The 25747-nt window shown below is 45.2% G+C and overlaps 1 protein-coding gene and 1 long non-coding RNA gene across 10 annotated transcripts in view; one reads left to right on the top strand and one right to left on the bottom strand.

Moving 5' to 3' along the window:
* Positions 1–8442: 8442 nt before the first annotated feature.
* Positions 8443–9460, bottom strand: LOC138988148 (uncharacterized). The gene is made up of 2 exons (XR_011464432.1): positions 9324–9460; positions 8443–9038 (listed from the first exon to the last, which is right to left on the bottom strand). It is a non-coding gene; the product is annotated as an uncharacterized lncRNA (long non-coding RNA).
* LPP (LIM domain containing preferred translocation partner in lipoma) overlaps positions 9447–25747 on the top strand; it is a 765001-nt gene continuing 748700 nt past the window's right edge. For 5 of the 9 annotated variants that reach the window (XM_070371859.1, XM_070371864.1, XM_070371863.1 and 2 more), the window contains exon 1: positions 9447–9584. The gene's annotated coding sequence lies outside the window, so the exon portion shown is untranslated. Of the gene's footprint in view, positions 9585–9677; positions 9759–25747 lie in introns of those variants that run through there. The other 4 variants (XM_070371861.1, XM_070371865.1, XM_070371862.1 and 1 more) reach the window with 3 other exon arrangements.

Genomic DNA, 25747 nt, shown 5'->3' with positions numbered 1-25747 from the left:
TATTGATTATGCCAAAGCCTTTGACTGTGTGGATCACAATAAACTGTGGAAAATTCTGAAAGAGATGGGAAAAGCAGACCACCTGACCTGCCTCTTGAGAAATCTGTATGCAGGTCAGGAAGCAACAGTTAGAACTGGACATGGAACAACAGACTGGTTCCAAATAGGAAAAGGAGTATGTCAAGGCTGTATATTGTCACCCTGCTTATTTAACTTATATGCAGAGTACATCATGAGAAATGCTGGACTGGAAGAAGCACAAGCTGGAATCAAGAGTGCTGGGAGAAATATCAATAACCTCAGATATGCAGATGACACCACCCTTATGGCAGAAAGTGAAGAGGAACTTAAAAGCCTCTTTATGAAAGTGAAAGTGGAGAGTGAAAAAGTTGGCTTAAAGCTCAACATTCAGAAAACGAAGATCATGGCATCCGGTCCCATCACTTTATGGGAAATAAATGTGGAAAGAGTGTCAGATTTTCTTTTTTTGGGCTCCAAAATCACTGCAGATGGTGATTGCAGTCATGAAATTAAAAGATGCTTACTCCTTGGAAGCAAAGTTATGTCCAACCTAGATAGTATATTCAAAAGCAGAGACATTACTTTGCCAACAAAGGTCCGTCTAATCAAGGCAATGGTTTTTCCAGTGATTATGTATGGATGTGAGAGTTGGACTGTGAAGAAGGCTGAGCGCCAAAGAATTGATGCTTTTGAACTGTGGTGTTGGAGAAGACTCTTGAGAGTCCCTTGGACTGCAACGAGATCCAACCAGTCCATTCTGAAGGAGATCAGCCCTGGGATTTCTTTGGAAGGAATGATGCTAAAGTTGAAACTCCCGTACTTTGGCCACCTCATGCAAAGAGTTGACTCATTGGAAAAGACTCTGATGCTGGGAGGGATTGGGGGCAGGAGGAGGAGAAGGGGACGACAGAGGATGAGATGGCTGGATGGCATCACTGACTCGATGGACCTGAGTCTGAGTGAACTCCGGGAGTTGGTGATGGACAGGGAGGGCTGGCGTGCTGTGATTCTTGGGGTCGCAGGGAGTCGGACACGACTGAGAGACTGAACTGAACTGAACTGAATGTTTATAGAGTTCCATAAAGTTATGTAAAATCACTTGTATGCATAAAATGAATACATTTTATGGTATAGCTGTATATATACAATAGGGATTTAATTTTGATTTCTATTTCCAACTACAGTTTTAGGTGAATGAAAAGAGGTCTATGATATATATATATGTGTGTATATATATATATATATATCATGGATATATATATATATATCATGATGTGTGTGTATATATATATATATATATGATGTATATATATATTTATCATGGACCTCTCTTTTTCATTTCACCTAAAACTGTAGTTGGAAATAGAAATCGAAATTAAATCCCTATTGTTGGGCCCAAATGCTATCTCCAGCCTTGATATCTGCTGTGATTCTCTAAGGGTAGGTGAGGCTGTGTATCACAGCCACAAACGAGGCAAACTACATCCTAAAGCATAATCCCCAGAAACCCAGATCATCAAGAATTAGCAGACCCTCTTCCGAAGTCTCACAGCTCTACACAGCTTCCTAAAGGAAGCAGAGAGGCCACCAAGACCAAGGCTAAAGGCATCAAACCCTTGGATACCATCCTTTACCTCTTGCTGTATTATGAAGACAAAAATGTGTGCTCCATGTTTGTGTTCCTCCAGCAGGTCCTGGGGGATATCACCGGGCTCACCTTTGCCTGCTCCATCACTCCATCACTATCAAAAGAGACTCCTGGCTGAAGTAACAGGTCTAGTCCATCCAGTGGTCTATTGGGAAATCTTAGCCGAGCTGCCTCACCCACTCCTTCCCTTGCAGTTGCTATCTTGTTTTATCTTTGTGGCTTCCCCCATGGCTCAGTGGGTAAAGAATCTGCTTGCAATGCAGGAGACACAGGAGACGTGGTTTTGATCCCTGGGTTGGGAAGATCCCGTGGAGGAGGAAATGACAACCCACTCCAGTATTCTTGCCTGGAAAATCCCATGGACAGAGGAGCCTGGCAGACTACAGTCCATGGGTCCTAAAGGGTTGAACATGATTGAGCATCTCACACACACACTTCTATCTTTCTTTTAATACGTAGAACTAGCACTATGTCTATTTTTCTCAACATTATTCCTAGGTCTAGTAGAGTTAGCCGGAGAAGGCGATGGCACTCCACTCCAGTACTCTCACCTGGAGAATCCCATGGACGGAGGAGCCTGGTAGGCTGGTAGGCTGCTCAGTCGGACACGACTGAGCGACTTCACTTTCACTTTTCACTTTCATGCATTGGAGAAGGAAATGGCAAGCTACTCGTGTTCTTGCCTGGAGAATCCCAGGGATGGGAGAGCCTGGTAGGCTGCCGTCTATGGGGTTGCACAGAGTCGGACACGACTGATGCGACTTAGCAGCAGCAGCAGCAGTAGAGTTAGCAAAGTGTATATTATATACTTGTCAAGACAAAAATATGGCATAAACTGCCTCCTTTTGTGTTTGAGTCTCTATGAAACTTTGCATTGCTAGTGGACCTAACAGAGATGAAAGCTCCATCCATCAATATTTCTACCACCACAGACTGGACCACTGTCTGACTGGACTGCCTGACTTCTGAAGTTTTATTGGTTTCCAAGCGTGGTCACAGCTCTCCTATGTTCTGGGCTTACTGAGGTCAAAAGTCAGCTGAGTTGTGTAAGGTGCTGAGTTGGGGTGGGCCAGAATGCATTCAGATAATCTGATCCTGCAATCTGATAAAAATGCAAATAATGATGATAGCCTCTGGCTTGAAAACCGGACTACAAAGCTAGGTAAAATAGTGCAGAAATTCATGGGCAGATATAAACTATCATTTGTCTACATTGGTTTGATTCCTCAAAATCTATAAAGAAAGAGCTAGGACACCATTTTTCTCTCAAGAAAATACCAAGGGTTTTCTCACACAATAGGGAGTAAGTATTCATTTAGGAAGTCATATAATCTTTTTTTTTCACATGGAGATCATTTTTTTCCCCACTGTACAATGAGGTATGATGAATAGAGAGTAAACAGTATGCCTTCATTTGTAATACGCCTTCATTATCCTTAATAGTGCATTTACTAAAAGCCTACCACAATTGTTTACCATGTCAAGTTTTCATCTCTTTACAAAAGGCTGATGCTTATCTGAGCTGGTTGATCAGGACACATCAAATATTTGAACTGTCACTTGTGCTTCGTTCTTCCCGGAAAAATATGACCTTTAGCTTTTTTTTTTCAAGAATTTATTTGATATGAAGTTGCAAAGCAACCATTGCTTTAAGGTGGCACAGTGGTAAAAGAATCTGTTTGCCAATGCAGGAGATGCAAGAGCCACAAGCTTGATCCTTGGATCAGGAAGATCTCCTAGAGTAGGAAATGGCAACCCACTCTAGTATTCTTGCCTGAAAAATGCCATGGACAGAGGAACCTGGAGGGTTGTAGCCCATGGGGTTGAAAAAAGTTGGACACAACTGAGCACTCCTAGAGCAGAACTATATCCTTAGATAATTCATAAAATTGATGTTAAATGTTGAGAAAGCCTTGAACAGTGCACACAGGAAACAATGTAACAAATGACAAATCCTCTCCCTTCCCTCATCCCTCCTTGTACCTGCTAGAGTCATGGTCTAAGATAACATGACCAGTCTTCCAGAAAGATAACATTAATTGTAAAGCCTTTGACTGGATCACAGCAAACTGTGAAAAATTCTTAAAGAAATGGGAATACCAGACCAGTTTACCTGCCTCCTGAGAAACCTGTGTTTGAGTCAAGAAGCAAAAGTTAGAACCAGACATAGAATAAAGCACTGGTTCAAAACTGGGAAAGGAGTGCATCAAGGATGTATATTATCACCCTACTAATTTAACTTACATGCAGAGTACATGCGAAATGCTGGGCTGGATGAAGTACAATCTGGAATTAAGATTGCTGGGAGAAATAACAATAACCTCAGATATGCAGATAACATCTTATGGCAGAAAGCAGAGAGGAACTAAAGAACCTCTTGATGAAAGTGAAAGAGGAGAGTGAAAAAGCTGGCTTAAAACTCACTACTCAAAAAACTAAGATCATGGCAACTGGTCTCATCATTTCATGGCAAATAGATGGGAAAACAATGGGAAGAGTGACAGACTTTATTTTCTTGGGCTCCAAAATCACTGTGGATGGTGACTGCAGCCATGAAATTAAAAGACACTTGCTCTTTGGAAGAAAAGCTATGACGAAACTAGACAGCATATTAAAAAACAGAGACATTATTTTGCTGACAAAGGTCCTTATAGTTAAAACTATGGCTTTTCCAGTAGTCATGTATGGATGTGAGAGTTGGACCATAAAGAAGGCTGAGTGCTGAAGAACTGATGCTTTTGAATTGTGGTGTTGGAGAAGACTCTTGAGAGTTCCTTGGACTGCAAGGAGATTAAACCAGTAACCTTAAAGGAAATGAACTCTGAATATTCACTGGAAAGACTGATGCTGAAGCTCCAATACTTTGGCCACCTGATGGAAGATCCGACTCACTGGAAAAGAGCCTGATGCTGGTAAAAGATTGAAGGCAGGAGGAGAAGGGGACAACAGAGGATGAAATGGTTGGATGCCATCATGGACTCAATGGACATGAGTTTGAGCAAACTCCAGGAGATGGGGAAAGACAGGGAAGCCTGGCATGCTGCAGTCCATAGGATCGCAAAGAGTTGGACACTACTGAGCGACTGAGCAACTGCTTTTCTAGCCAAGATGAAATATACGTATTCATTAATTCACTCACTGGATAACATTTGGTCCTAAGTCCATAGCTGCTGAGGAGGAGAAATGAAGACATGAAGCACACTGTGAAGAGTTGCATTAACAGGAACAGAACAAACACACTTGGGAAAATTACAGTGCAATGGGACAATCCAGTGTGTACATTTTTCAGAAGGTAGAGAAATTGTTTTCATATCCTTGAAGAGGATTTGGAGGAAATGAACAACAGGGAAGAGGTTTCTCGAGAGGATGCTGTTAGGACAGGAAAAATCTGCATTCGTTGGGGTGGGCCTGGGAAAGTATTTCCAGAAGAGAAACTAAATGAGAAAAAGTCCAGAGGCAGGAAGCTCTGTGTGTGTGTGTGTGTGTGTGTGTGTGTGTGTGTGTGGTGGTGGTGGTGGTAATGGTGGAAGGCTGGAGGTATGATCTATAGTTGAAAAGCTCATCATAAAACCAGGGAGGGACAGCTGAAGAGCATGAATTTAATGTGTTTGATATACCAAGTATATTTCAAATTATCATGTGGCATGTTAAGCTCTGGGAAGGTGACTTCAGGCAGCAGGCTGAAAGTAGCATCAAATTGAAGAGCGTGTTGGAGAGCATAAAGTCTGAGAATCCAACTGTGTGTGTGGATAACGAAACTGAGACCAAAGACGAAGTGCCTTGCCGGTTTCAGGGCAAGGAAAGGACTACAAACTTTCCTTTCTTTTACCTCCCCTTGTCCATCCTACTTCTATTTCCAGGTGGGCAGGCCCTTCTGACTCTTCCTCTCTCTTCCCACTGGTCTGCTTACATCCAGTCTCCATCTCTTGAGGAAGTTATCTGGTTTCATCTAAACGCCCAGGCCCTACACCTGCTGTAGCTTCCTCTGCCTTTGACCAGGAACAAGAAGAAGGGAAAAAAACCAAAACAAAGCAGTTGAATACCTGCAATGACAAAGGCGGTCACTTTGTTAAAGACTCAGTGACACATTAAGACTCTCAGTCCAGTAGCAGAGGAAGACAAGGTGACCAATGACATTATGCATTTATAGGGACTAAGCACAGAGTGACAGATGTACTCTGTAGGGGCAACACATCCCCTGGAGGTAGTGGAGGGGCAAAATGACCTCTGAGAGGGACTTTCCTGGTGGTCCAGAGGCTGACTCTGTGCTCCCAAAGCAGGGTGTCTGGGTTTGATCCCTGGTCAGGGAACTAGATTCCACTGCTGCAACTAAAGACCCTGCATGCTGCAAGAATAAAGATCCAGTGTGCTGCAGCCAAGATCATGCTGAATCCCGTCAGAGGCGTCTGACTCTTTGCAACCCTGTGGACCATAGCCTGCCAGGCTTCTCTGTCCATGGGGTTCTCCAGGCAAGAATTCTGGAGTCGGTTGCTATGCCCGCCTCCAGGCAACCAAGATCAACATAGCCTAAATAAATAAATAAATAATATTTTTTTAAAAAGGAGTCTCAGAGGTGATATTTAAGGGGAGTCTAAAGAAGCTAGGTAAGGGTTACCACGTGTATGGAGAAGAAGAGAGAAAAACCTGTAGAAGGCAGGTAAGTGGGGCAGTTAAGGTGTCTGAGAAACCACCTGACCTCAAATTGGCTGGAGGGCTAAGAACTGGCAGACAAAACCCTGAAGGGCTATGCAAACCACATGAAGGAGCTTGGCCCGATGGGTTTTAAACTGAGAGGCCACACCAAGTTGGTTTTTATCGTCCATCTTTAATGCCCCTGTTCTTATTATTTCTCCAGTAGCTTCTTCATACCCTCTTGGTCAGCTGTGACAGATTATGAGTTCTGCACACTGGAATGTTCAAACTGAGACCAGATGGTCACTCAGCAGTGGGTGAGTAGTCAGGCTGCCTGGGCTCAGAGGGGCATTTCAGCTTACCATGTACTTGCTCTGTGTTAAGAGCAGGCTACTTCACCTTCCTGGGCTAGAGAAAATACTGCTGCCAAGCTCAGAAGGGTTCTGTGAGGGTTAAATGAAATATGGATGAAAAATCCTTAGAATATTGCCAGGCATATGTAAGGTCAGAGAAAGGACTGGCATGAGCTACACAATGGCCTCTGGGAAAGGGATGGTCCTGGATGCAATGAAATGGGGGCACCACAGCCTAGCCTTGTTCAAAGTCTTTTGTGCCATCACTGGACCTACGAGACTGCATCTGTAGGGCTTCAGGCCACCAGTGTACAATCCTCTGGTCACTTATCCTCCGCCCCATCTGAAATTCTGTGCTTCTTTTAGTCTCTGAATTCGTAAACCTGTATTTCTCTAGAATTGTGTCTGTAGCTTTACACAGCCTTCCCTTCTTTCCCAAGTCCCCGCACGCAGCAGGTTTTAATAGGGTTGTTGAGAGAAGTGTGAATACAAAAGAAATCAGATCAGCACACGAAAATGAGGCTTTTGATTTGAGTTTGCACTGATGACAAGACTGCACGCAGTTCGCCAAGCATCCAATTTATGACTTTGCCTCTTACACTCCTGGTGAGTGCCTCCTGAGTAGAAATTATCTTTTGTGATTAACTTTATATAATACCTGTGCTAACATCAGGCCCACCTGAGCATTTCATAAATATTTCAGGAGGGGTGACACAGTGATCTTCCCCAACACACTCATACAACAGTTTCAACATAATTAGGAGCATTTCTGGATCTAACACAGCACTCTTACAATGTGTATGATGAAGGAAATGAATGGCTTTAATTATACCTTATTAAATCTTATTAATCCTCATTAGAACCCTATTATTCTTTATAAGTGGGTTACTGGGGAAGGAAAAAAAAAATGCTGGTCAAGTCCCGTTATATCCGATGGGGAATGGTTGAATCCATTCTTACTTTGCGTGATACCAGGAATTTTTCATGTTATACAGTACCACTTAGAATGTCATTTGCTGAAATATTGAGGATAGAATAAGTGAATTGTGGTGTAAGAGAATAATCTTTTTAAGCCCCAGAACAAAATGTCTTTAGGAGCTCACATTTCCTATTTCAAACTATACCAGTTGCAAAGAAAAATATTTCATTACTGAACTTCTCTATTTTCATATTTTTGTATGAATAGATGAGAAACTGAGAGCAAGAGAGATTAATTTGGAAGCAGAAATGTGTGAAGTCAAAGACTTTGCACAAAGAATATGCTTGATAAATGGTTAAGTGCAAAAATATGTGTTTCTGCATTTGTTTAATTCTTGGTTAAAAAAAAAAAAGTCACACCAAATCCCAAAAGAACCAAGTTTTGGAGATTTCACGAATTAGTAACTCATGGTGTACTCTCAACATTTATTAATATGAATTAGGAGATCAGGGCCTCCTCCTTGGGTGGAAAAAATCATGGGATCAGTCAGGTGACCTAGACACCGGAGGTGGGTTCAAGTTGCTTGCTGTTTTTGTGTTGGTTAAGTTATTTTGCCTGACTTTTTACCTCAAATGTCAACGATGGACTACAATTTGTTTTATGAAGACCTTATAAACCTGGGAGAATGTGCTTTTACGATGCGCTGGGGTGAGGAATGATTAGTTTAGACATCAGGAAGCAGGACAGAAGTACAAGGAAACGAGTCTCCAGCCTCGGCGTGCCTTGCAGGCAATGGCTGATGCACAGGATAGGCCCCTCACATGGTGCTCACATTTACAAATATCAGAGCAAAAAGTCCTACACAAACCTTCCAAGAACAGTCTTGCCTTTATTCAAACTAATTCACCCAGTTGGTAGATTTTTTTTGAAGCTATAAGCACGAAGTCTGGGTTTCTGGATAGGGCTGTTAAGTAAATTCCAGGGCTTCGTTTATTTGAGCACTGGATGGAAGGAGTTGCCTTGAAGAAACTGATCAGCATGGCTATGCAGGGCTCATTGGCAATCAGAACCTTCCAGGAACTGACCGCGTACGGGGCCCGGGGAAGCTCCAAATCTCTTCCCAGGGTGGTCCCCGTTGCCCTCTGACATCCAGCCGGGCTAACTGGTCCGCGGGAAGGAGGGAGTCGGGCCCCTGCCTGCAGACAGGAACACAGCTGGGAGACTGAGCATCTGGCTCCCGCGCCGGGATCTGTGGCGGGCATGACCTTGTACGAGTCGTTTCTCTTCCGAGAGCTTCAGATTTCCCGTGTGAAGTGGAAGGGCTGGAAGTTGGTCGGGGCCAGTTCCGACATCCAGTACGTTTGAACCTTGCTGGGAATCCGGGGCGGGGCTCACGAGCAAGATCTCGCAGGGGGATTCCACGGCTGAGCTCGTCTACCCGGACTCAACCCCCTAGTCTGGCGCCCTAACAGTGGACACAGGTTCCCTCATTTTTTTCAGTAGCCCCTCGCCCCGGCCGCTTCCTCCTTCCACGTCTCCTTCCTCTTCCTCCAGGGCAGGCAAAGGCTCCACACCTCCCTCTTTCCCTTCCTCCTCTGCAAGCTCCCCGCATTCCCCGCGTCTTCTCTTCCTCCCAGGAAATCCACCGCCCTCGGTGCACCCACCTTGGGGCCGGGCCACGGCCCCGAGGTGGGCGCCCCCTCCCCCGGAGGCGAGCGCCGCGGCCCCGCGGGCACCCGCCTTCCCATACCTTACATGGACAAATGCGTGCAGGCAAAGTCAGGAATTCAGGCCCGTCCTGACGTCAGCCTCCAGCTCTCAGGGCACCGCACGGGAGACCGAGGGGAGGGGGTGGGGACGGTGGGAGGAAGGAGGGGGAAAGGCACCAACCAGCAGCCGCTCCAGCCTTGCCGAAGTTTCACTTTTTGTCTGTGGGTTCGCTCCCGGGCCCCGCGCGAGCTTTCCCGGGATAAGTAGCTTTAGCGAGCGGGGGAGAGCTGGTCGCTGCAAGGTAAGGGCTGGCTGCGCGGCCCGGGGCGCGGGGCGCGGTGCGGGGCGCGGGGCCGGGCCTGGCCGGGGCTGGGGACAATGGGAGGGGGAGTGCCCGGGCACCTCCTCCTTCGCCGCTGCCTCCGCCTCCAGCCGCCGCCGCCGCCGCCGCTGCCCCGGCCGCCTCCTCCCCGAGGTATTGTTGCAAATCCTCCTTCCTTCCCCTCACCCTCCGCCCGCGGGCGCCTCGGGAACCCCCAGCCCTCCCCGGCAAGAGCGCCTCCGGGGTGGCAGGAGAGCCGGGCGCAGGGCACCCAGCGCGCGCCCGGCCCGGGCCGCAGGGCCCGCGGTGCGGAAGTGCCGGCCGCGGCGCGATCACGGGGTGCACGCGTGGGGGAGGGGGACCCCGAGTTTTTTGGGAAGCCTCGACCGGGGGCTGGGCGGGCTTGGAGGCCTTCCCTGCGCGCCCCCTGCCCGGGCTTTTCAGGACTCCCAGGGGGCGGGGCCACACCCAGCAGCTCTGCGCTTTCGTGGAATCACAGTTGTCACTGGGGAAGGGGCCTAGGAACCCAGGCATCAAGTTCCCCCATTTCCCAGCTGGGGCAACTGAGGCCTAGAGAGCCGAGTCTCCCCAAAGTCTCTCACTAGAGGCAGAGCCGTAACTAAAATAAATGGCTCCCGACTCCTGGTTCCTTTTCTCCAAGCAGTTCTCCGGCACTCACTGTGTGCCGCCCTGTGCTGGGTTATTGGGTCCAGAGGCTTTTAGGGCTCAGACTCTGCCCTCAGGAAGCGCTCAGTCAACCGAAGAACCGAACCTGACCCCAGACAGAAGGTGCTAAGTCCTGGGGAAAAGGCACGGGGTGGGGCTTGGAGACTGGAGTTTGGTCTCCTGGTCCTTCATGAGGGATCAGAGGCTTTTGAAGGATGGGGGTTTTTTCTGAAGTTAATGACTAGGGACTAGGAATGAGGGCATGTGCTGGAGGGAACTGCAGAGGCAGAGAAGACTCAAGTGTGGAGAGTGGAGATGAAGCTGTAACTGTTATTGTGCTGGGGGCACGGGGTGGGGCAGCGTGGGTACATAAGATGGGATAATCAGTGGAATTGTGCTTGAGTGCACTGGGACAGAGGGGTGTCTTTGGGACTTTGGGGTGCTGGAGGAGCTGAAGGATGTTTCTGGCTTCCTTTCCCTTCTCAGTGATTCACTGCCTGCTCACCCTGAACCCAAAATGCAAAAATTTAGCTTCACCTTTGAGCTTCTTTTCTAGTACCAGACTCATTTAACTTTGTATCCGATCCCCTCTTTCTGTCTCCTACCCCGCTTTCTAAATTGCTTGCTTCCCAATAAGCCTCATTTTTACTAAGGTGTTATGACTTAATGGCCTACCTCTTTGAACACAAGAGCATTTTAAGAAAGCCTTTAAGTGGAAAGAGAAAAAGCAGCGAACACCCTCTTCCCTCCAACTCCCCTCCCCTCCTTCCTCACCCCCACCTTGCTCTTCCAGATAGGGAAATATAAATAAAGGCCCAGAGAAGGTGGGTGCCAGTTCTAAAGTCTACAGTAAATTTTGGTAGCTGGTGGAAGGCCAGAACTCTCAGTAGGGTTCTCTGTATCCCATGACCAGCCTTCTTCCTTCAGGGTCTTTGTCTGCCCTAGGGTCAGTCAAAAGGTTGCAAGGCAGACTTCCGACCTCAGCACCCAGGCTTTAGAACTAGAGTATAGATTCTAGGTAAGAAATAAGTAATTGGGGTTAGCTGTCTGAATAGTGAGGGTGCAAACCTGGGCCCTTGGGTCAGGCAGCCACCCAGGGTCATGTTCCTCCTACACAGTGGGTGGGCCTGGACCTGGCTTTGAGGACTGGCAGGAGGAGAAACTGCTATTGAGCTGGTTACTATGATTGGAACTGACAGAGTAGGACCCTTCTTGGCGGGACATGTTCCAGTGAACAGTCAGTTCCAGACAGTGGTTGATGGGACAGGAGGCTTCATTATGAAGGTCCTTAAAAATGCCAGGCATGGATATGACTTGAAGTCATCATTTGAGGGTTTTGAGCAGGCTGGGACATGAGCAAGAAGGGAAGAACTGGCACTGGGTAATCCTCTGCCGCCCATTGCAGTGAGAGAGGCAATAATCTGGCCTAAGAATTATCAGTGAGTGTTTGCTCATTTACTCCACATATATTTCTTCTTACTACATGCTGTTGGCAAATGTGAAAATTTTATGGCAGATTCTTTATTTTATTGAGACAGATAACTTATATTACATCAGAAAAAATATACTTTTTCACATTTTATATCAGTGACATTGGGTTGTCTTATAATCACAAATGTGTCATAGTTGAGATCTTTGTCCTAAGTTGGTAACTGTGTATTTTACCATTGATAGCTTAGAGCTGATAAAATTTGTTAATCATACCCTTTATGAATGTACAGTGCTTTGCACTTTATAAAAGTTTTCCATCAAATATTCCATTTGAATCTCAAAAATCCCCTGAGAATTGGGCCTGGTGACCCTGTCATCTCAATTTTATCTCTTGCCTGAGGTCATCCAGTTAATTAGAAATGAACTCAAAATAACAGCCCAGAACTTTGACTCTGGGTGTTAACATGTGGCTACCCTGCGGTGGAACTAGCATGGGTTAATTGGGAATAGGAAGAGTCAGATGGAATTTAATTTCAGAACTATTTTGGGGAGTTTTGACCAAGGACAGAGTGTAACTCACAATGACTGGGAGGCTCTGTTAGCCCACAGATTTAATGCATTAAATAGAAAATGGGCAGGGGGATAGAAGATGCCAGGTAACATAATAAAAACAGAGGATGGAGCACGCTGCTATTACACCGAAAGAGAGGAGCAATGGATGAGGCACAGGGGTTCTGGAGCCTGCCTGCTGTGAAGCAGGAACTAGCTGGCCCTATGAATATAAAGATTAGGAGAACATGGTCAGTCCCTGTTCTGGGGTAGCACCTCTGTGTGTGTGTGTGTGTGTGTGTGTGTGTGTGTGTGTGTGTGTGAATGAGTGAGTGTGTGGTGCTATTCTAGGGCTATGTTTTGGTTGCACTGAAGTGGTTCAACCTCAGGGAAGCTACCAGAAGGAGTGGTGCCTAAAGAGAGCCTTTAGGGCCAAATATGAGTTGCCTAAGTGGAAAAAAGACAGATAGAGATGAACCTGTTAGGCGTATGCCAACAGATGTAGGGAAGAAGGCCTAAGTTTGAAAGGCCAGCAGGAACAGAGTGGTGGGAAATGGAGAAATGGGAGGACTTTCATTTTCTGGTAAGCAGATGTAAATTTATCTTGTGGGTTGTAGGGGCCATTAAGGGGTTCTTTAGAGATTCATATGAAAACAAGGCCCAGTAAGGGCTCTGGAAGCATCTGTGGGATTAGGTATTGGGATGGTAACCACAGGAAGAAGAGTAGTAACACATTTAGTAACTGAGTGGAGCTGGTGCGCTTCCTGGTGGCTCAGATGGTAAAGAATCTGCCTGTAATGCAGGAGACCCGCGTTGGATTCTTGGGTCAGGAAGATCCCCTGGAGAAGGGAATGGCACACCATTCCAGCATTCTTGCTTGGAGAATTCCATGGACAGAGAAGCCTGGCAGGCTACAGTCCATGAGCGACTTTTACTGCTACCACTGAGTGGAGCTGAGACTTTGACCCGGGGCAGTATTTAGGAGTCCTAGCTCAGCTTGTGCATCGGTGGGTGGGGACTTTTCTTGGAATTCCGCATTGGAAGGCTGCACCCAGGCTGGAAGAAGAGAGTTGGAAGAGGTGAGAAAAGGGTAGGCAAAGTTGCGGTGCATGCACGAAGCTCCGATCTGGGTGGAGATTCACGGTCTTAAAGGTGTGTGTGAAGCAGAGGTGGAGAAGGGAAGAAGAAATGGAAGTGTGGTATGGGAGTCTGTTGTAGATGGCTTAGATGCGTGGAGGAAAATGGTAGTGGCTTCTTAAGGCAAGTCACACAAATGGGAAAGGACACTGATAAATTGATGAGGACTTCACCTCTCCTGACTTTCTACAAATAGGGTGGGTGGCTGGCCAGGGGTTAATGGCATTCATGCTTGGAAACTGGTAAACCACAGAACTGAGGCTAGAAAACACGTGTTTTTTTAATCTTTCTTTCTTAATAATATATAAAATTTTTGCCTATTTATTGTGTACTTACATAATTCTCATACCGATTCATCAAAGTAGGTTTTATGATTATCAATCTCATTTTGCAGATGAGTAAATGAGTGTGGTCAAATAAGATTTGTTATTGTTTAGTTGCTAAGTTGTGTCCAACTCTTTGCGACCCCGTGGACCCCATCCGTCCATGGGATTCTCCAGGCAAGAATACTGGAGTGGGTTGCCATTTCCTTCTCCAGGGGATCTTCCTGACCCAGGGATTGAACCCAGGTCCCCCGCATTGCGGGCAGATGCTTTAACCTCTGAGCCACCAGGGAAGCTCTGATGGCTTATGTAAGTAAGGTTACATAACCACTAAGTGAAATGGCCGAGTTTTGAACCTTTGCCTGATCTACAGCCTCTTCACCACTTTCTTCTCTTTCCACAGAAGGAAAAGTGCAAATTGTGGATGAAAAATTAATCAGTCGATCTAAGAAAGGATTGGAAAGTTTTATTTGAGCCAAATTTGATGATTATAACTTGAAAGAGCATCTCAGAAAGTTCTGAGAACTGTTTCGCCCGTTAGAAATCCTCTGTCCACGGAATTCTCCAGGCAACAATACTGGAGTGGGTTTCCATTTCCTTCTCCAGTTAGAAATCAAGGCTCAGTTTTCTAAGTTTTTTGAGACAGAGGGCTGTATGTCACATGATATATTATCGACAGCTAATCCAGATCTAAGCATCATCCTGGTGGGTCATGTGAAACCTTACCAGATCAAGAAGGAATGTTATTTTGTAAGGAGTTGTCTCCTTGGTGCTAGGAGAATGTTGCTCTTTATGGTTGAGCAGGTATTCCTGAGTGGGGGAGGTCTGGTTGAGCCACAGTGCAGAAGCATGGTGCACGTGGAGGGGAGAGAGAAGGCCAAAGGGCAGAGAAGAATTTCTATGTTTACATTTCTCTTGTATAAAATACGAATTTTGTTTCACAGAATCACCACCGTCAGGGTTCTTCGTCAGATTTTCTCTCAGTACTCACTTTCATGGGGCCTCAGTGGGATCATAATCGAGGGTTTCCCAGGGCCAGCAGACTTTTCACTTCTGTGCTAATGCTGCCCCAGCCAGGGAGGAGTAGAGGGTAAAGGGCTGGGATGATGAGCTAAAGATGATGCTGGTGGTGGTGGTGGGTGGGAATCAGGAGGGCTTTTGTTACTCTTTGAGCAAAGGAGGGTGTTGTCAGATCTGTGTTTCAGAGAACCCTGGTTGCAGAGTCACAGCAGGTCAGGGCCAGAGATGGGGACACCACTTAGGAGGCTGCTGAAATGTTCCTGGTCGGGAAATGCCGAGCCTGCATCAGGTCAGCAAAGAGGGAAAAAGTTGTTTGCTGTTAGAATCTTATCAGGGAACTTAGTTCCTATTCTTGTTCTTCTAATTATTTGCCAGCTTATCAGCCTTGACCGAAACAACTGTGTTATGGACACCAAAGCTTGTAGGCAGCAGAAGTGGCAGGCTGGCATGCAGCTTATGCCTTAGAAGTGAGGACTGGGGTCTTGATGGCCAGAGGGACACTATTCCTCCTTTTGTGAGTGAGGAAACTGAGGCCCCAGGGAAAGGACGGAAGTGCTCAGTCACACCCTTGTCAGCTGAGCTGGAGCTGGGCGTGGCCCTTACTCTCTTTCCTGTGTTCTTTCTTTCAAGGGTGTTTTTGATTCTCTTTTTGCTGAGCCTGGCTGGACACATTCCTTCTCCATTCCACCCCCACCCCACTCCCAGCCCCAGGGGCTTTGCTTGGGAGAATTTGGGAGGGAATATAACTTGGAGATCCTTGTTACTGGGCTTGAACTTTGTTCTTTGCCCTGAGAAAACAAAGTGATTCAGAGAGTTCAGTTTTGGTGTCCTTGTGGTTTGGGGATTTATTTCTTTTTCTGCCACTTAGGCCCGTCACTTGTTTGCAGGAACTGAGCTTCTGACTCCATGATAACTTCAAGGTTCCTTGTCTGTGACTGTCCGAACTCTCATTTCTTTTCTAGTTCTACTTATTTTTGCTTGCCTAAAGGTTTTCAGGCTGCCAGTATTAGATCCCTTACAGGGTAGATCCTGCTCTTTTTTCTTTCTGTCTTAAATCTGTCCATCACAACCCATCTCATAGAACCCATTAGCATTTCACAGCCTTCGGAGCACTTTTTATGTGGTGAATGTGTTTTATGGTTGTTTTTATTACTTAGCTCCCAGTTGCCATCCAAGAGATGGGTCGGCAGGATCAATCTTGTCCCCCAGAGCGTGGACAAAAGTTCAGTGGTAAAAAACCTCCGCTGGGATGCTTAAGTGGTAGTGTGAGAATCAGATCCCCAGCTAAAGCTCCTGTCCTGCTCTTTACTTCACTTTTGCTGGTGAGCAGGAGATAATTGATGTGAAAGTCCTGAGCAAGCCCTATGCTCAGGTGAGAAACTGTTATTTCATAATGCGCTAATTAGTAACAGTAGCTGCAACGGAGAATCTGGTTGGAGGCCCCAGAGGGGTCTGAGGGTCTGGACTTCAGATGCTATCATTTCAGGAGTACCATCACCAACTTGGTTTTGGGGGTAAGAAAACCAAGACCTGTGTTTGAGCCACCCATTAGCCCTGTGATCTTAAGGAAGTTCCAGAACATCTCTGAGCCTCAGTTACCTTTGATTATAGATCGTATGATCTACCCCAATGTGAAATGGTTGTGTAGTGTGTAATGTGACTGTGAAGTGGGTACATGGTCAGTCACTCAGTCGTGTACAACTCTTTGTGATCCCCTTGACTGTACCAGTCTCCTCTGTCCATGGAACTTTTCAGGCAAGAATTCTGGAGTGGGTTGCCATTTTATACTCCAGGGGATCTTCCCAACCCAGGGATCGAGCCCAGGTCTCTTCTGTCTCCTGCATTGGTAGGTGGATTCTTGATACATGCGGCTAATTTTTGGTGCCCAGTGAAGTGTCTAGCCCACAGGAATGGCATCTTGTCCTCCTAGAGCAGACTATGGGATTTAGACTTGGGAGGCTGCAAGTTCAAGTCTTAGCTGTGTTACTTAATGGAGGGTGCTCCCTGGGGAAGTGACAGGAGATTTGGTGTACTGACTTATTCAGTTTTAGACATCTTGTTCAAGAGGGTACCACTGTTGACAAATGTCAGGTTGCAAAGTGTGGTGAGTGCCACAGACATTCACAGGCACTTCCAGGCTGCATGGAGAGATGGTTTGTCACCAGTGAATGGTTGTCCAGTGTTTCTTCTTCTCCACTGTGACCATCCCAGTCTCTCTTGGTTTTTAAAATTATTTTTATTTAATTTTTTTTAATTTGAGAAAAATAAGGGGCTTTCCTGATGGCTCATCAGGTAAAGAACCCTCCTGCAATGCAGGAGACTCAGGAGACTCCAGTTGGATTCCTGGTTTGGGAAGATCCCCTGGATCAAATGGCACCGGGTGCCATTTCCTTGCCTGGGAAATCCCGTGGACAGAGGAGCCTGGTGGGCTACAGTCCAAAGGATCACAAAGACACAACTGAGCACGCACGAGTATCATGAGGTGATGTCTATTGGTTGGTGGAAGGGGATCACTTAGGAGCTCTTAGTGGGGCAGGTCCACTTTGTCTTCCCTATCACAGACTTCTAGCAGCGCGGGATGGCGGTCTCTCTGCAAATCTGGGCGGTACTTGTTCTTTCGGATCCTGTCCCAGATGCTGCTGAGGATGACCCAGGCGTTCTCCTTGATGGTGGTCCCATGCATAGGTGGCCTGCTTTCCCGGGCCGTACCTTGCTTCATCGCCGCAGCGACCCCTTGGCCGTCTGCTGCCGGCTTCACATCCAAGTCTTTTGGTGAGAGTCCGTTACTGTGGAAGCAGTTTCGGGCCTGTAGGTTCCTGGGTTTGGCACTGTGCGTCTACTTATTCCTCTCCAGGGCGAAGCTGGAACATGACCAGCCTCCTGACCAACCATTGCATATGTGTGGCAGCTCCTCTTGTTGTGGAGACGAAGACCGAGGCCCCCGCCGGCATCTGGGCCTCTCTTGGGTTTGGTTTGTGCTCAGCTCCTCCTGCAGTCATTGCTCTTGTCCGTCTTCAAAGCCCCCTGTAGTTCACAGGGAAGGCTGGTACTCGGGCTGTTTCAGGCCCTCCGCAGAAACTTGTGTGGGAACCTTTCATGGGGCAGGTAAGCACGAGGGGCACGACAGGGCAGGGTTGTTTCACTCAGGTTCACCTGAATCCAGAAGTTTGCTTTGGCCTCCTTCCATCCCCACTGTGGGCAGTTTTCCCGACATAGCCATGATCAGCATTCCTTAGTCACTCAGGCCATCAACCAGCAGCTCTGTCGCCATGGTGCAGGGAGCTCCAGGAGGGAGAGGTACCTACCCCATTCAGAGATGGTTGTGGGCATATGTATTGCCAGTTCCTTGGCATTTTTGGGAGCCTGTTTTATTGTTTGTTTTAACATATTTATTTGGCTGCACTGGTTCTTAGTTTTGTCAGGTAGGATCTTTGATCTTCATCACAGCGTGTGGAATCTTTAGTTTTGACATGCAAACTCTTAATTGTAGCACGTGGGATCTAGTTCCCTGACCAGGGATCTAACCCGGGTACCCTGCATTGGGAATGCTGACTCTTAGCCACTGGGCCACCAAGGAAGTTCCTAGGAGACCACTTTTTGAACTCTAGGGGAATCCTGCCCTTAATGTTAGTCTCAGTTTCCTGTCTGTAAAAAGGACTGTAGCAACAGTGCTTGCTTCAGAGGTAGAGGGACCATACTTTCTGGTTTTCCCAGGACATCCCTGTATGCCTGTATCCTGCTGTAGTAGTAAGAGTATTTCACTCTCAGAGGTGTTCTGATTGAAGGTTACCCTACTTGTTAGTACTGAGTAGGGTTGTATAAGTAGTATGTATAAGGGTAGGCCTAAAGTAAAAGCCAAGAAATGTTTGTCAGAAGAGATGCTATGTGCTCAAGTAATGTTTGTTCAGTGAACTAGTTTTATAAAGGTTAAGTTTGAGGATATTTGAAGGGAAAGTCTAGCTTGTAGGCAGTTAGAGTTTATTAAGGTTGATAAAAATGTGTTAATACCTGTTTAGAATATAAGGAAGTGCCAGGAGAGTGGTGTGGATGGACTACTGCAGGTGTCTGGAAGGTGTATAGCAGCTTGTTGGAGGGGCTGGGCCTTGAATTAAACATTGAGGGACAGAAAGGCTTAGTCCAAGATTCCATGGGGCAGCTAAAATTGCTCTGGCTACTTACAGTTAAGAAATAAGATCGAATCTCTGTCCATGTGTGTATTTTATTTATTTTTTATTTTTGGCCATGCCACTCTAGGGATCTTAGTTCCCTAATCATGAAGTGAACCCAGAGCCCCTGCAGTGGAAGCTTGAAGTCCTAACCATGGGATCTCTAGAGAATTCCCCAAATATGTGTTTTACCTGGGTTTTTTAATCTGTTATTTTCCATCCAGTAGCCCACCTTCATGAAGATCTGTAGCTTTAAGTGTGAAAGCCTAGTGAGGTACCAAGTCCTGTGCCAAGAGGTCACCAGAGGAACCTGTACTTATTCTTCTAATGAATTTCCAGAGAAAATGCTTCTTGTTTAATTCCCAGGAAGAAAACAAAAACATGAAAAACAGTTGGCACCTAGCGCTTCTGTCTTGTTTGGTATGAAAACCAGTCCTTTTCAGGAACTGGAGGAGGGAGTTGCTACCCCAAGGGCAGGGTGTGCCCTGACTCGTGGGAAAGGCAAACTGCAGTGACCTGGAGGGTAAGGAGACCTTTTCTTAGAACGAGGTGAAAGTCAGGTCAGTTTTCCTGTATTCTGGTTGTTTCCAAACTGGATTTCTCTTCTTGGCTGCAGTAATTTCCCTTGGAGACTAGGAGGGTGCCAGTAATGACAGCTGGATGGGACCCTCAAGACCCCTCTGTCTATTGGTTTGATGCATCTGTGTGTTCATTCATTCCACACGAGATGTCAGGTATACCTGTGAATGAATGAGTGAAACTCTAGTCTGGGTTTAGGGGATGGAAACATGAATGCTGTGCCATCCCTGTCTCCAGAAGTCAAGAGAGGACATAAAAGTATCTGCAGAAAATATCTGGTGGCTCTAACTGAGCGGTGACCAACTCTAGGGACTCCGGGGAAACTTCACAGATAATAAGTGTTATTTGATGGAGCCTTCAAGGATGAATGGGGATTTGTCTAGTGAGATAGAGAAGGAGAGGATCATTGAGCAAGAGAAATAACATGAGTAGGTGAGAAAGTGCATGTGCTGTACTGTGTGCTAAGTTGCTTCAGTGGTGTCTGACTCTTTGCAACCCCCTGGACTGTATAGACCGCCAGGTTCCTCTGTTCATGAGATTCTCCGGGCAAGAATACTGAAGTGGGTTGTCATGCCCTCCTCCTGGGGATCTTCCTGACCCAAGGATTGAGCTCACGTCTCTTATGTCTCCTGCATTGGCAGGCTGATTCTTTACCACTAGTGCCACCTGGGAGGCCAAAGTGCATGCACTTGGAAACTGGAAATTTGGAAATTGGAAATTCCAAATCCTTGTAAATTGGATTCATTGGGGATGGACTGCAGAGTAGAAAGGCCATGGAGATGAGGGTGCAGGGATGGGCTTAGGTTGAGAAAGGTCTTGATTGCTGACTGAGAACTTAAGACTGTGCTATGAAAGGAGAATCACCTAGGGAAAGGAGGTGATTAGGTCTGTGTTTTAGGAAAGTGATGGGTTATGGATGGTTAAAGGGGGTGGTTAAAGGGGACCTCCTTGGTAGCTCAGACGGTAAAGAATCTGCCTGCAGTGGAGAAGACCCAGGTTCGATCCCTTGGTCAGGAAGAACCCCCAGAGGAGGAAATGGCAACCCACTCCAGTATTCTTGCTGGGAGAATCCCATGGAAAGAGGAGCCTGGTGGGCTACAGTCCAGGGGGTAACAAAGAGTCAGACTTGACTGAGTGACTAACATTTTCACTTTCAAAAGTGGTGGTAGTGGAGATGGTGAGATGTGTGGTCATGGTCTAGTCCCAAGATACAAGTTGAAAAGGAGTTGAGACAGTGGATATGAGGGACAGTTCACTGGTGGAAATAGAGGTCACCCAATCTCCTCACTTAAACAAGAGGAACCCCAGGTCCTGAGCAGGTAACACATAGAGTCCAAAGCCCTGGTTCCATGATAACCCCCTAAGTAATCCATCCTCTGCCCAGTGTCTTTAGAAGGGTGGCAGATGCTTAGTGGCTGAGATCACCATCTGTCAAGAGGAGAATCTCTGTCACTTTTTAATTCTATGAAATCTTTTTTTTTAATGTTTGTTTATTTGGTTGCACCGGTCTTAGTTGTGGTATGTGAACTCCTAGTTGTGGCATGTGGGATCTAATTTCCTGACCAGGGATCGAATCTGGGCCCCCTGCACTGGGGAGCTTGGAGTCTTTGCCACTGGGCCACCAGGGAAGTCCTGGAACCTCTTAATTTTGAAAGAAATTTGCTCCTTCTAGATTTAGTGACTCTTTGATCACTGGAGATACTCAACCAGTGACCGATCGGGATGTTACAGTGGAAATCAGGCACTGATTGAAGACTTGGTGCAGAATATCTTTAGTTAGTTAGTGGTAGTCACTCAGTTGTGTCCGACTCTTTGTGACCCCATGGAGTGTAGCCTTCTAGGCTCATCTTCCATGGGATTTTCCAGGTAAGAATACTGGAGTGGGTTGCCAGGGTTCGAACATGGGTCTCCCGCATTGCAGACAGATTCTTTACTGTCTGAGCCACCAGGGAAGTCCCTTTGAGGTCTGTTAGCTCTGACTTTTTTTTGAAGCCCTTCCTTCTTCCCAGCTTCCCTCCTTTCCTTTCTTCCCTTCTTGTAAAAGATACTTAACAATCTTACCTGACTTACCTCTGTCCATTTGGCTCCTCAGGATCATTTTAGCCAAATTGGACAAAAGGCAGAGACAGTTAAAAATGGATGATTAGGGATTTCACTGGTGGTACAAGGGATAAGAATTCACCTGCTAAATGCAGAGGACGCAGATTCGATTCTCGGTCCTGGAAGCATTCACAAGCCGCGGAGCAACTAAGCCTGTGTGCTACAACTACCGAGCCTGAGCTGTAAAGGCTGTGAGCCACACTATAGAAGCCTGTGTGCCTGAAGTCTTTGCTCTTAGCAAGAGAAGACACCGCAATCAGAAGCAGTAACCTCTGCTTGCCACAACTAGAGAAAGTCTTGAGCAACAACGAAGACTCAGTGCAACCACAAATAAAATAAATAAGTTAATTTAATAAAAATTGCCAAGGTAGTAAATCTTAAACATTCTTACCACAAGAAAAAAAATTGTAAGACTGTATATTAACTAGACATATTATTTAAAAAAAAAACAACATAGCATTAAAAAAAAAAAAGGTGATTAGGCACTAAGAATGGTGGGCAGAGTAGCAAGGGGAATAACCATTTGGGTGCCAGTAAGTTAATACTCGCCAGGCCTGGGGAAGTGGCCTAAGCCAGCCTGCATGATCCTGATCAAAATGAAATCCACCATACAGTTAATGATGCCAGTTGTCATTTTTATAGTTGCTGTTGTTGAGTCAGTAAGTCGTGTCCAACTCTTTCGTGACCCGATGGACTGTAGCCCACCAGGCTCCTCTGTCCATGAAATTTCTCAGGCAAGAACACTGGAATGGGTTGCCATTTCCTTCTCCAGGGATCTTCCTGATCTAGGGATCGAACTCGAGTGTTTTGCATTGGCAGGCGAATTCTTTACCACTGAACCACCTGAGTGCTTTACAGTTTATGATGTGTTTTCCTACAAATTACAGATAAATCCTTACCATAGTCCTCTAAGTAGTTACTATTATTGTTCAAGTTTTACTGATCAAGAATGTGAGGCTTCTTAATTAAATGACTTATGACCAAAACTAGCTGGATATTGAATCTTGACTTCAGCTTTAGTTTTCTGTTTGCACAGTTTCAGATTCTTCCTGTCCCCGGCCTGTGCAGATCCCTAGGACAGACTCTAGCTTTTATTCTTATTGATATCCTTAAATCTGTTGTAGATCCTGATATGTGGTAAGGATTTAATAAATGTTTGTTGAATGAACATGTGAATAAATAATATAAATGAAGTAATAAATGACAACTTGAATTCTAAGAATATCTTTAGTAGCAATAAAAATCTAATTGAGCTCCCTTAAACATTAATTTGTTATCAAAAGACAATGAGAAAGAACTCATTTAGAATACATTTACTCAAATTCATTAAGAAAAAAAAAGCACCAAAAAAACCCCTCACCAAATTCTTGCCTGAATACCTCTGTCAGATCTCTTAGGGACCTATAACTCTGATCTTGACCCCCTGAAAGGGCCTGTCTACTTTTCTGTTTGTGTACAGTGTTTCCTTCCACTTAATATTATTCTAAGAAATGCGCTTCCTTCCTTCGGGCTGGTCTTTATATTTATCTTTTATATAACTCAAGATTTGTCGAATTGACATTACCTGTGTGGACACTGGGCTACTATGGTGGTTCAGCAGTAAAAAATCCACCTACAGTGCAGAAGCTGTGGGTTTGATCCCTGGGTAGGGAAGATCCACTGGAGAAGGAAATGAAAACTACTCCATTATTTTTTCCTGGAGAATTCCATGGACAGAGGAGCCTGGTGGGCTATAGTCTGTGGGGATGCAAAATAATTGGACATGATTTAGGAGCTAAACAGCAGTATATAAGTGATATGTGGGCATCAGGATAGTTTTCAAATTTTAAAATAATACAATTCAGTAAGTTAAAACATGCAGTGTAAACATCAGTGGATAACTTTTACTTCTAAATTATTTCTTGAAGACAATGATTTCTTTGGCACTTCCACTTTCCCTTAAACTGGTTACTATCTTGTCTCCTGTATTATGTGGTTATGTGACTATGTGTCTTATCTCCTCAGGGATGTAGGAGAAAATGCAAGTATGGCTGGGGAGTCAGACAGGTTTGGATTCAAATTATGGCACTGCCTCTTGTCATATAATCTTATACTGGTTACTTAGCCTTTCTGAACCTCCAAGTGCTTATCTGTGACAGGGAATAGTAATTCTTACTGTGGAGGGATTCTTTGGTCAGTGTTGGAAGGCACCAAAGTCTGCCATGTGGTCTGCTGAAAAACACCCTGTCCTCTGCTCTCTGTTCCCCACCAGATGATAAGACAGCCAAGATCTTTCTCTTATATTTCCCCATAGAGTATGACCCATAGCAAGTAGACCTTAAATACATGTTTATCAGCTGGCTAAAGAACTTTTAAGTTTTTTCAAAAAACAATTATAGGCACAACTACTGAATAGTTGTTCTATTACTTTTCATACAATTTGCCATTCAACTTCTAGAAAGGTTGAACTAATTTAAAGAGTCATTAGCAGTGGATGAATGTACTGGTTTCTTAGTGTCTTCCCTAGAATTTAATTTTATAACTTGCATTTGTCTGCTAAATTAATAAGAAATCATATTTTGTTATTGTTGCAATTTGTCTTCCTTTAATTACTGAGAATAATTTCCTAAGAAGTGGTTTAGAGTTTATATGTCCTCTTGTGTGAATTGTCAAATGGCAATATTTAAAAATAGTCTGGGCTTGAGAAGCTCCATATGAAAGGGCTAAAAATGTTTAGTGTCTTGAGTTACCTAAACTTGAGTACCTACTATGTGGCAGGCACTCTTCCAGGGGCTATGGCTACCACAGAGGGAAAAAAAAAAAAAGTGAATAAAATCAGTAGCCTCCACTCCAACCTCCTCAGGTAATGTAGGTGGTGGCTGAGATCTAGAAAAAAAATTACTGAAATCATTCAGCTTGTTTAGTAGCAGAACCAACTGTTTATTTGAACAATAATTGTAATTTCATATGTTTTGTATTGGTAGCCTTTTAAGCTATGGAAACATCCTGGAAATTGCAGAATTGTGATATTCAGACAACACCTGCAAACTGTATCTATACTGAGAAAGCAGAGTCCTGGTTTTTGGTTGAGACAATATGATCACCCAGTTCTTCAGTCCGGAGAAGGCAATGGCACCCAACTCCAGTACTTTTGCCTGTAGAATCCCATGGATGGAGGAGTCTGATAGGCTATAGTCCATGGGATTGCTAAGAGTCAGACACGACTGAGCGACTTCACTTTCACTTTTCACTTTCATGCACTGGAGAAGGAAATGGCAACCCACTCCAGTGTTCTTGCCTGGAGAATCCCAGGGACCTGGGAGCCTGGTGGGCTGCCTTCTATGGGGTCACACAGAGTCGGACATGACTGACGCAACTTAGCAGCAGCAGCAGCAGTTCTTCAGTCTCATATGTAACTTCTTCCTACAGCCCTTTACCCCTTATATTTACATGCATTCTTAAATGAATAAACTTGTTTTTAAAATAGGGCTAGAAGATAAACTTACCCCATCTAAGCTGTTCAGGCCAACTCTGAACCTTTCTGGACATGTTTGTGGTAAATGAGAAGAGGTGACATATTTCTCTATTGAATAAAATAGTCAATTTAGTTTTAATAAGGCAGTTATTGTCAGGTAATAAAAATTCAACTAACTTGCCATAACTATCTTGTTTAAAGTCAATTAAGAGCCTCATATTCCTTACTTACTGGGTAAAATTTAATAGAACTTCAGTTAAGCATGTATTGCTTATTTAATTCAAAATTAAGTTAATCGCCACAGTTGGTAACAACCACTGAGTATTTAATTAACATTCAGCAAACTATCTTATTAAGTCTAAATTAGATACAGACAGGTCTTGTTTATCCCCATCAGTTTGCAAACACCATTTCCCTAGCTCTCACCCCAAAGGGCCTTTGGTTTTCCCATAGCTTTCTTCTTCTGACTTGTCATCTTCATTTTCACCTGCTTGACACCCAACTTGGGTGAAGGATGAGGAAAAGAGGTAGGAGTTTTTGTGTTATGGGAATTTCTGGCTTGGGGGTACAGCTGAGAAATTTTTCTGTTCTGTTCCATTCTTCAAGAATTATCGAGCACATTCTCTGTGTAAGACATTCTTTTGAACATTTCGGAAGATGTGGAGGAGGTCATGTTGACATATTTGGTTTTATGTTCTCATCTTAGAAATGAGATGA

The sequence above is a fragment of the Bos mutus genome, chromosome 1 (genome assembly GCF_027580195.1).
Source record: "Bos mutus isolate GX-2022 chromosome 1, NWIPB_WYAK_1.1, whole genome shotgun sequence".
Classification (NCBI taxonomy): domain Eukaryota; kingdom Metazoa; phylum Chordata; class Mammalia; order Artiodactyla; family Bovidae; genus Bos; species Bos mutus.
The sequence above is the reverse complement of the archived record's forward strand: the minus strand, read 5'-3'. Positions and strand labels throughout refer to the sequence as shown.